At 39.7% G+C, this 12,133-nt stretch overlaps 1 protein-coding gene across 3 annotated transcripts in view; it reads left to right on the top strand.

The window, feature by feature from the left end:
- The window catches only part of LOC143038061 (uncharacterized), a 72,424-nt gene that overhangs the window by 16,601 nt on the left and 43,690 nt on the right, over nucleotides 1–12,133 (top strand). The window lies entirely within an intron of this gene.

Raw genomic sequence — 12,133 nt, 5'->3', positions numbered from 1 at the left:
GGAATAACGACTCGCAGTTCAGCGATACTGAAATTAATTCTGCCATAGGCGGGATTCGAACTCGGACCGCTGGGTAAGTAGTTGCGAACGCTACCACTGCGCCGTCGAGCCGTGTGTGTGTGATTTATCACCATGGTCTTGGATCACGTGTTGAACTCTGGGTAATGCTGTGACCTTAAACACACACACACACACACACAAACACACACACACACACACACACACACACACATCTCCCCGCACACAATAGTTGGAGTAACGGCTCGTAGCGCAACGATACTGAAATTATTTCAGCCCTGGGTGAGATTCGAACGAACCCGGAACGCCGTGGTGGCGGCCACGAACGCTACCATTGCGCCATCGTGTGTGTGTGATTCACCAAGGTCTTGGACCACGTGTTGGACTCGTGATCGACAGCTATTTCTCTCCCGGAAGAAAGATCAGAGCTCATATATGACCGATCTATGGGTAATGCCGTGACCTTACACAAAAACACACCCAACTCCCCTCCCACGAGAGTTGGAGTAACAATTCGCAGTGCAGCAATACTGAAATAATGTCAGCCATGGGCGGGATTCGAACTCGGACCTTCATAGTAGAAGATGAGATAAAGCTTGGAAAAGATGGAAAAAAAACAACAACTGGAAAATGGCAAATATATATAAATCATAGAAATAAATATGTAAAAGTGTGCAGAGAGGAAAAAAGAAAATAAGAAAAAGACAACATAGTAACATGTAAAGATCAACCCAAACTATTCTATAGACATGTGAATGGTAAACTTAAAAATAAACAGGAAATGGTGAAACTACGCCAAGGAAATACAAAATACACAGAAGATCTAGAAATGGCCGAAGTCATGAAGAATCACTTCAAGTCGGAAGTGAAGTGTGATCTCCCCCCATGAGGGAAATAACAACAACACAAAAAGAAAAAAATGAATCAATTAACGAACTTGATGTTAGGAAATCGCACGGCCCGGACGGAATTGCAAACTGGATACTAAAAGAATGCAAGGAAGAATTAATTGACAAAATATAGAACATAACAAGTTGCTCACTCAAAGAAGGAAAAATACTTTTCATGAAAGTGGCAGTTGCCGACAAGATTGACGAGTTAAACACTCCTCCTATTCCTTCCACCCCTTCTTTTCTCTCCCCGTACCCTCCTTTTCCCTTATTTAATCTCAAGCATTTGTATCACAACTTGTACTTGAAAAATCTGTAATAAGCGAAACGTCGTACAAATAAAGGCTCCGTCCTCATATGGAAAAATACCAAAAGACTGGAAAATGCCAATATTGTACCAATATATAATGGAGAAAACAAAGAAGAACCAACTAACTACAGACCAGTCTCCCTTACAAGCACTGTAGCCAAAAACTGTGAAAAAATGATCAAGAATAGATGGATAAAACAACTGGTAGAAAACAATATAATAAATTCGAGACAATTTGGATTCAGACAAGGAAAATCATGTGATACAAATTTGATGTGTTTCTACTCAAGTCTAATAAATATAATGCAAGAAAGGGATAGATTGGGCTTTTCCAAGCTTTATCTCTTCTATCTTTCGCCTCACTGCATCTTCTGTTGAACCAGTATTTAATGTACCCCTCCCGTTATGTCTGGTTTTTTATCTGACAGGTAATCATTCAGTTAAATCCTGAGATTAATCCGTCTACGTTAGTAAAGGCCACTTTTATTTTCTTCCCCCTCCATCCTGTTTTCTGTTTCTTTTGTTTCGCTTAGTTTGATGTACCATTTTCTCAGCATCATATCGATTACCTTCCAATAGAACCCTTTGTTTTCGGTCTCCTCTCTCTCCAATTTTTTTTTTTTTTTTTTTTTTTTTTTTTTTTTTGCTTCACCCCGCGGTGTCTTCTCTCTTTCTATTTCCTCAACGTTCATTTCTCTTTTTTATCCCTATATTGTTGCAATGTTCACTCTTTAGTAACTTGCCTGCTTTGGCCAATATGTCTTCTACTACCATTTGTGATCTTAGTTTTATCTTTAGAGGTTGATTTTTTTTTTTTTTTTTTTTTTTTTTTTTTTTTTTTTTTTTAGAATATTGTCCCATTCTATACACTTCTTCTATATCTCTCTCTACTTCCTGGTCATTATTTTGTATTTCTTTTAGAATTGTTATTGCTATTTCTTGTTCTGCTTTTTCTCTCGTGTACCTCACAAGACCACATTTTTCCTTTAATCTATATACACCTTTTTCTATCCACTGTATATCTGACCCAATTTGCTTTTTCTTTGATTACTTGAATAATTGTGCCTTTTGCATTTTCTTGCATCTGTTATTGTACTATTTCTTTAAAAGCAGTTTCTTCGTTTTCTCTGTTTTCATTCCATTTCTTAATCTGCAAATTTCCCTCACTTAAGTTTTCTTCAGTTCCTTCAGACATTGCCTGTATTTTGTTATTTACCTTTTTTAAGTTCTCACTCTTGATATTGTAGTTTATTTTCATCTTTTCATTTTCACATTAAACCTCCATTAGATTTTTTAAATCCCATTAGCTCATTATTTAGTTCGGAATCTATTTTCTTTAATTCACATATATAACTGTTAGCTTCAAAAAGGCCTTTCGTTAAACTTACAATCTCTTTCCTTAGTTCTATGAATTCTTTCTACCACAATTTTCTATTAATACTCATCTCCCTTTCTATGTCTAAGATTTGACACAATTTTCTTCTTTCGTACTTACCAAAACCAGAAAAAGTGTCTTCGTTATACAGTCGAAACATCTGTGGTGCTTCAAGACCTCTGTTTACATTTAATTTCAGTTTAGCGCCTCCAGAGGACTCTGCGTTTGAGTCGACATTCGGCTGAAAATCATCGTTTTTATTTTCTTGCATTTTCTCTCATTAGATCGATTTAATACTGCAGATTAAAAAAGAAAAAGGGTAACCACAAGTGCTCCCCCTCCCATTCAATGCAAACCAGGCCTCTTGTTTTCCTTGCACTATTGAGAATTTTCGTCTTATTTTGCAGCCTTCGGAGCTCTAGTTGAGAGGTGTTGACAGCTCGGAATCTCGGAAGTGTGCGTGTGTGTGTGTGTGTGTGTGTGTGTGTGTGTGTGTGTGTGTGTGTGTGTGTGTGTGTGACCCCAGGACCCTTCCAAGAAACAACATCGAAATGAAAACGTAAGATATAAATATGAGAATCCTCTTCGCCTTCGCTTCGATTTAAATAATGTGTGAGTGCCTTTTGATTCAAGTCAAAGGATTGGATCCACTGTATGTGAGGGACAAAGAGGACACCTACTCTATTTGGAACCAAACCATCATCTGAGCGTTTTGAGAGCTGGGGCAAGTGGTGGTGACCACTATTGGGTTAAGAAAAAACCGAGGCCTTTGTGATCACACTGTAGGCGTGATGACCAACGGAACGTACTCCTCCTACGTGGCAACTGAACCAGAGGTCGAGCTTGGTGGAAGAGCTCACCTCCCGGCGCTGTTTCCCCGTCCTGGTAGGATGTTACCGCCACCACCATCTCGACATCGTGGCCAGTTCGGCGACTCTCCAAAACGTGAAGGGGCGACTGTTAAGAAACAGAACTCTGATCGATTTCGAGTGTACCTCTCCACCTCGATGACGTGTTCTCCAGATTTAATTCTGACTGATGCCAGGCGATGTTATTACGATGAGAGGACGTGACCGTGAGGGTAGAGAAGGGAAGATCGTCATCTCGGTGTAGCCCTTTGATGCATTGACATCGTCTGGCAATCACGGACTTAAGCCAGGAAGCGCGTATCCGTGGCGAAAACGGACGAATTTGGCGAGCGGCAGTTGTCCAGGACATACAGTCCGTGAGGATAGAACCTCACCGAAGGGTGAGGGGTGTTGGGGTGCTGGTGGTGGTTCGGTGCCGAGAGCGCTACAGTGAGTTCCAATTCATGAAGAGTTCGCTCCTCGTGTCATGAGGGCCTTTCCATTTAAAGTGGCGTTACGGTGATGCCCATGGTGGGTTCTGATCATCTAGGGGGGGGGGGGAATCATTGCTTCAAGTCTCTTCCAACCAACGGCTGCAATAACGAACAAAGTCTTCAAAAGATGGTAAACTGCAGTTACAAGAACCATGTCATTGATAACGCCTTAGATTCTTATCCTCGTCTTAAAGTTTGTAAGTTGTGAATAGATTTTACAGTCGATGAATTTAAACATCCAGGACAAGTGCAAACCTTCATAATGTTTAAAACCTATACAATGTACAAGTCACCCCTAAATTTTAGCTTTCTTAAATTACATGAAAAATTAAGTGAAAATGAAGTTGAGCAGTAATGGCTACGAATAATCTTGTTTTCCCATCTTATTTCAGTACGACTTAGTGATTTTTGCTTCACTGCCTCTGACCTTAAGAGTGCGGTGGGAGAAGATATGACCCTTCATTCACGAGGAGATAAAAGCAAAATGAATATTTCTAGTTCTGAGAACTTTAAGTAGGCAAAGAAGAGTAAATATAACTAATTGAATACATTTGAACTTAATATAAAAATGATCTTTACAAAAAAAAAAAATTATTGGGTAATATTATCACTGCTAATATTTTCAAATGAGAATATAAATATTTTACGAGTGCAACTCAGTCCGAGAGTTCAGTTGGTGATTTTCTAAACGTGTACAAACATAAACATACGCTATACATGTTTTGTGAATTCAAATATATAAATTAAATAATAGTAAGCATCTAATAAGCACAAATAAATCATACATATGTTATATATGCTTAAACACAACAAGGGGTGGGAACAACGGCATTATCAGTGTTCAACATTATGCAAGTCGTGCGTCCGGCAGCACAGTCTGTCAGGACATGCGATTTTATACAAGGTCTAAATATACAGGTCAGACCGTTTACATTCTTCTGCGCAGCTTCTGACGTCATTTGGCTGAGTCCATTTTCTCTTTGTGATACACTGAAGAAAACTTCGAAACGCCAAGGAAGACAGGAACTATAATATTTTATATATTATATATATATATATTATATATCATATATATTATATATTCATATATATAGACAGGAACTATAATATTTTATATATATTTATATATATATTTTATATAATATTTGTCAGAACATAACTAATTGCGTGGAGCTGTGCGAGCGAAGGCGACGTCATTTTCGAACGACGGACTAGCTTCAACTGACAGCTGTAGGACCCGCTAACCCCACTTTGAACAGCCAGGTGACGTTCACGGGCCCGCTGCGCCAACTCCCTCGAAATTCGGTCGGAAGTGGTTAGACCTTATATTCTTAGATCTTGATTTTATAAGGCCTCATAGACATAATTACGAAACTATGGTTTGGCGGCACAACTATTAAATTTTTGTAGGTTGTCACAACTTTGGCGTTGTAACACACTGCCTAGTGGTTCCCATTTTCTTTCATCTCTTTTCAGCCCCTTCGGCTATTACTTTTCCTTTGCTCTATGGAAGCGCTGGAAGTCTTCAGGCCTCTAGTAACTACTTCTAGGTATTTTCCCTCCCCTTTCTCCCCAGCAACTCTTATGAGAGTTTAACGCTAATTGGTCGCAGTGCCTTATTGAGTCTGAATATTTTCTATTTACTCAGGAATCCCCCCCCCGTCTTCCAAAATGTCTTCGTTGACTCATGATCGAAGTCATCACATGTGTTACAATGCTAAGATTGAAATGTCTCAACTTCTCAATTAATTTAACTAATTCTCCATATTACATTTTTGTATCCTTGTACTTTGTGATTATGTTAGATACAGTTTACCTATGTATTACCATTTGATCTTATTTAATTGTTTTGGTTGGAGGGTCCGCTACGTTTCATACCCTCCCCCCCACCTGCGCACTTGCCTTTTCTCGTCTAGATTATTTTAATTATGCTAGGATCATGTGCCCCTTTCTCGTAACTAGTAACTACCTCATAAGACAATTGGAATTGCCTTAACTTCTGCCCAGATGTTGCGTCGTATTCCTCTCACAATTTAACGATTGGAAAAGTGACCGCCGAAAAACAGCGTACTGTGGATCATGCTTGGTGCCGATGATATCACGCAGTAGGCAGTAGGCACGCCATACTCTTCCATAGAACACATCCTCTGTGGACCTTGCTACCTCGCCTATGTACAAATACTGACGAATATGAACAAATAATTCTCGTCGTTGGCCATCGCCAATCACGTTACAGTGACTTATTTTAGAGTGTCCCGGAAACTTACAGAAACAAGAAAATGTATTTCGTGACGTACCCCGAAATGTGCTTCGTGACGTGCCCCGAATTCAGAATCTACAAGTACAGTCGGGGTGATTGCCAACCCCACTCCAGTAATTCAATGTGTTGAACTTAATATTCAGGAAAACAAACTTCTAGGGAGTGTATGAAGTACGAAAAGATCGACGAAATCGGGGAAATGAAATTTTTGGATTCGATTCCCCTCCCCCACACGTGCTCAGTGCTTTCGACTAAGGACAGGCATGGTTCCCGCCGCCCCTATGCGACGCATGGATCCACGAATATCAAGAGCATCCTGTTCAACTGAGGTCAATCATTCATTTGAAGACATCACCAGTCAGTGCACTATTAAAGGAGAGGCCAAAGGGATAATCAGAGGTATTATCTTATTGTATTAGCTAGGTCTTAGAGCGCGCAGGGCTAGCTAGGTAGGAAGTCTCCAACCAAATACGTATTTGTATCTTGCCCATTTAGTTGATAAATGAATTACTGTGAAATAATGTTCATGATACAAAGATAAAAAAAAATGAATATCTATTGCATGCCACTGATTGTGGAGATATCTTAAATCATATTAAAATCAGTGTTGTATGTTCTATTTAATTAGCCCTAGGACTGTGTTTTACACGAGTTTGCTCCCCCCCCCCTTTGAAAAACATTTCTCTGTTCCTTCGAAATTACACGCTCGGCTTGAAGGGAACGTTCGTGGTCCCGGCCGGCGTCCCAAATTCGTGGAACTTTGGCTCCCAACTGCAGCTATCCCTCTTCACCAAAATCTCAGAGTATGAGAATTCTCATGCTTCTCAACCACTCCCTCCTCCTTCCACTGTCCAGGGATTTCGGGACATAGGTCATACTTATAAAAGTCGTAGAATCCAGTCAGGAGACGCTATGGAAGAAACATTGTTTGTAAGAATGTATAGAAAATTACACTTGAACATCATTAATCATGGTAAAATCTTAAAGTATAAGAACATAAAAAAATAAGAATGAAGGAGACTGCAAGAGACCATAAGGCCTACACTAGGTAGCTTCATATCCATCACCACCTGTTATCCCCATCCATAAAGTTGTCTAATCGTTTCTTAAAACAACTGATAGTTTCAGTGCTCACTACATGGTTACTGAGTCTATTCCATTCGTTGACCACCGTATTAGAAAATAAATTCCTTGCCTATTTCCTTCTTAAACCATAATTTGTCCAGTTTAAATCCATCACTGCGAGTCCTGCCCTGTTGTCTTAATATGATGACCTTGTTTGCATCAACCTTGTTAAAACCTTTGATTCACTTGAACACCTCTAATAGATCACCCCGCACTCTGCGTCTTTCCAGAGAGTGTAAGTTAAGGTGTCTAAGACTCTCTTCGTAAAGCTATATCTATTTTCGGGGTTGTGTAGCCCAACGTTTAACACGCTACACTTAGAGATATTGAAGTTCATTTGCCATTTCACCGACCATGTGAACAATTTGTTAAGATCATCCTGCAGAATCTCTGCGTCGTCTCCTGACCTAATTAGGGGTCCTATATTAGTGTCGTCCGCGAACTTACTAACATCACTATTTATCCCATCGCCTAAGTCGTTTATGTACATAATGAACAATAAGGGACCCAAAACCGAGCCCTGGGAAACCCAACTAGTAACATTGCCCCACCTGGATTTTACTCCATTTATGGTGACCCGCTGTTTTCTGTTACTGATCCAAGCTCTAATCCATTCTAACACTTTTCCTCGTATGCCATGGGCTTTGATTTTATTTAATAGTCTCTGGTGTGGCACCTTGTCGAACGCTTTGCTAAAGTCATGGTAAATCACACCGTAATTATCATTGTTGTCTGACGCCTTATATAATTGTAAAAGGATAGAAGATTAGTCACACATGACTTACCCTTGGAGAAACCATGCTGTGTGTCACGGATTAAATTATGTCTCTGGATGTGTTCTGTGAGTCTATTTACTATTATTGATTCAAGCATTCTACCTATGACCGATGTCAAACTGATTGGCCTGTAGTTGCATATAGACGATTTATTTCCCTTCTTAAAAACAGGAATAACGTTCGCCTGTCCCCAAGCAGTAGGCACAAAACCAGTGTCTACAGATTTATATTTCAGTTAACTGGTCGCAGATTTCAAATTTACACTCCTTAAGCATTCGCGGAAAAATTTCGTCTGGACCCGGGGATTTTGTAGCTTTAAGTCTTTCAATCTGCTTGACTACTTCTACTTTACTAATGTTGATATTAGATAGACTACTTTCTTCATCCCCACTGAAAATCGGATCGCAGTCAGGGACCTTATCTAACCTCTCATTAGTAAACACCGAGAGAAAATATTTGTTAAACTCCTTACTTATTTTTCCCTCCGATTCTATTATAACATTTTCATCGTTAATTGGGCCTATTCTTTCTTTATTTTTTGTTCTATAGAGATAAAAGAAACCCTTAGGGTTGGATCTTGCTTGACTGGCAACCTTAATTTCATAATTACTTTTCGCTGTAAGTGTATTCTTTTTAACCAGCTTTCCCATTTCGTTATATCTTGATCTAAGGTGTGTTTCCCCGGTTTTTTTTTTTTTTTTTTTTACGTAAAGTCCTCTTTTCATTCCGATCTCATATTTCAGCCTGTCCGTCATCCATTTGGAAGTTTTATTATTCTTCCGTATTGACTTCAGCGGGATAAATGTAATTTGTGCATTGATAATGAAATCAGTTAGATTGCTATACATTTCATCCAAATCGCTGACCTGTCTGTTTACCCCTCGCCTCCAAGTGACCTGAACCAGGCTATATTACCCTCCGTGGCCCGACCCCTGGTCATGTCCCGACCCTTAATAGCGCCTGTGGTGTCCGAACCTTCCGCATGACATTTCATATTCTCCTGAAGTCTGCTACTTGGACGTTATTCGTACTTTTGAATTATTTTCAAATAATATCAAATCTTATTTCTTGATGATCGCTAGAGCCTAGACTACCTCCCATTTTTACGTTACTCGTTGAGTGCTCAGTATTAGTTAAAAGTAAGTCCAGAGTATTTCCTCCCCTCGTAGGATCGGTAATCATTTGTTTTTAGGAAATTATCCTGCACCACATCTAAGAATTTTCACTTTCTGATGTACTAAAATTTCCCAGTCAATGTTTCTATAATTAAAATCTCCCATGATCACAACGTTTTTGTACTGGGACGCTCTGCGAATTTCATGAATCAGGGGATCAGTCTGCTCAATGCTGAGGTTAGGAGGTCTATACAGGACACCAATAATAACTTTCTTTTTCTTGCCTATAATCTCCACCCAAAAACATTCCGTACTATCCTCTTAATCGAATTGTTGATAATACAGTTTATTGTATTTTTAACGAAAAGTGCTACTCTTCCCCCACTGCCAACCCTGTCCTTATGAACTTTTTTATAACCTTCTATTTCGATTTCAGGAAGGAAATGTTTATCACCAATGGTGATCCAGGATTCAGTAATAGCTATAATATAAAAATTCTCTACGCATGCTTTACCTCGCAGCAAATCGATTTTATTACGCTTCTGCTATTTGTATAGTAAACTTTGAAATTATCCTCCCTCCACCTGCTTTGGTGATTCTCTTCACAGTCCCTCTCTAAACTGTTTCTATTGCCTAAACTATATTCCGATACTTAACCCCCTACTCCCACGTAATCTATCCGAAAAAAAAAAAAATCTGTAGGATGCCTACTTCTCGCTCAAGGGATTCAGCAAGGAGCCGAAATCCTCTGGGCGACAAGTGCACCCCATCCATTGTATATAGATGATTCTTGCCGTAAAAGCGATCCCAGTTGTCGACAAATCCCCATCCATTGGCCTTACAATGTTTTGCCAGCCTGCAATTCATTGAAATAGCCCTGGAATGCCACATGCCTCCAACTCTACGCCTCGGAAGGATTCCACATACAACAGGAATACCTCCCTTATTCCATATCTTGTCTAGCGCATTCCGGAACCGCGCAAACAATTCCTCACTCCCTAATTTGCAATGGACGCTCAAGTGAACAGTCTGTAAAGGGAAACAATACTTAATCAATATGAACAAAAACTACTTCTAAAACCTTCTGCCACACTCGATAACGTACAAGGTCACAATCCGTTTGAACCAAGCTTCAGCAGTGCTAAACATTTTTTTTTAATAATAAAGAACTGGATGACCCCCCCCCCCCACCCCCCTCTTCCCAACAATTCACTCAGCGCCTGCGGTTGGAGATGCCTCGTGTGGTCACGTGTAAGGTCTATGGACCATGGTCACGTGTCAGTCCTTCCCTCGATCACGTTTCTTTGAGTCTGACTACTTTCTTGATAAGAGAACAGACTCTGTCATCGGCCCCTTGCATGTCCAGTTCACAACAATATCATACTTCAAGGCGATCTTCCTGTGACGTCAGCGTCGCGGCTGATTCCATCTTTCTTACATTCGTTTTTGTCCATGTGTTACCAAAGACTTTTTTCTCTTACGTGCTCTCCTACTTGCGTCCACAAGCATTCTTATGCACAGTGTCATAACTTTCCCCGCGATTTGGGCCTTGCATGGATGTTTAAACTCTCGCCGGGTGATTTTAGTCAGCTGAGGAAAACCGTATGCGCAGTCAAAGCGTTAAACCTATCATCTTGACGAATCCCTAACCCTGCCGTAAGGTAAGGTATTTCATCTGCCACCAGGTGTTTTCATTCAACCTCAATTACAGTCAAAGGCGGACACAGAGAAGGTCTTTGGCGATATTCTAGGGTTTTTCTTCTACACCACACTAAGTAGATTTCTTTGTCGATTATGCCCACCACTTTCATTGTTCTGGACATTACTATCATATCGCCCCTCTCTTCTCTCTTTTTTTTTTTTTTTTTTTTTTTTTTTTTTTTTATGTTTCATCAGCTAAGCTTGGTATTATTTTGATCACTGTTCTTTGAATTATCTCCACTTTATGTATACATATATATATATATATATATATATATATATATATATATACACATATGTATATATATATATATATATATATATATATATATATATATATACATATATATGTATATATATTTGTGGGTACAACCTGCAGCATGCTGAAATCATGTTTTTATTATAATTTCTATCTTTTTATCTATTCGTCATCTCGTCCACATAGTAGAATTACTTTCACATTCGTTAACATTTGATATGTTTCACCTGTAATCCTCTTGATTTAGTCTTCCGAAGACAAGGTTTCTACACCCAATATTCCTTCTTGTATGTAATTTTTCTTCTTTGCCCATGTAATTGTACAATTTCCTATTTTGTAGTTTACGATTTTTTTTTTGTCTTATATTTTCTATTATTTTTCTCTTTCTCCACCACGCCCATGCTCTGCCTTTCCTTTTTGCTGTTTTTATGTCTTTGGAAGTTCGCTGGCTGAGCGGGTTAGCGCGTTGTTAGTTCCGGAGAGGGGTGTGGGGATGGCGGTTCGAATCCTGCCACTGGTGAAGTTGAACCAAGGTATTCATTAAATTCCACTCTACAAAGTCTTCTGTAAGGGGCACCGTCCTAGCCTTCCGATGGGATGAGTTTGTGACGTTAAACCTCATCATGTCTTTGTGTGTTTGGTGTATGCGAGTGCCTGTATTTTCCTAATTATAATATGCAGGACTGGAGCTACGGGCATGGAGTCCCGTCTCTCTCTCTCTCTCTCTCTCTCTCTCTCTCTCTCTCTCTCTCTCTCTCTCTCTCTCTCTCTCTCTCTCTCTCTCTCTCTCTCTCTGTCTCTCTCTCTCTCTCTCTCTCTCTCTCTCTCTCTCTCTCTCTCTCTCGCTCTCTCTCTCTCTCTCTCTCTCTCTCTCTCTCTCTCTCTCTCTCTCCGACAAAATCATCTAGGTTACTTCCAGAAGTAGATACATATACAGTATTGGGACTTCGGAGCCAAAATGA

Source organism: Oratosquilla oratoria, chromosome 23 (genome assembly GCF_046742065.1).
Source record: "Oratosquilla oratoria isolate Oo_2021 chromosome 23, ASM4674206v1, whole genome shotgun sequence".
NCBI lineage: Eukaryota > Metazoa > Arthropoda > Malacostraca > Stomatopoda > Squillidae > Oratosquilla > Oratosquilla oratoria.
This window is presented reverse-complemented; position numbering and strand designations above follow the sequence as displayed.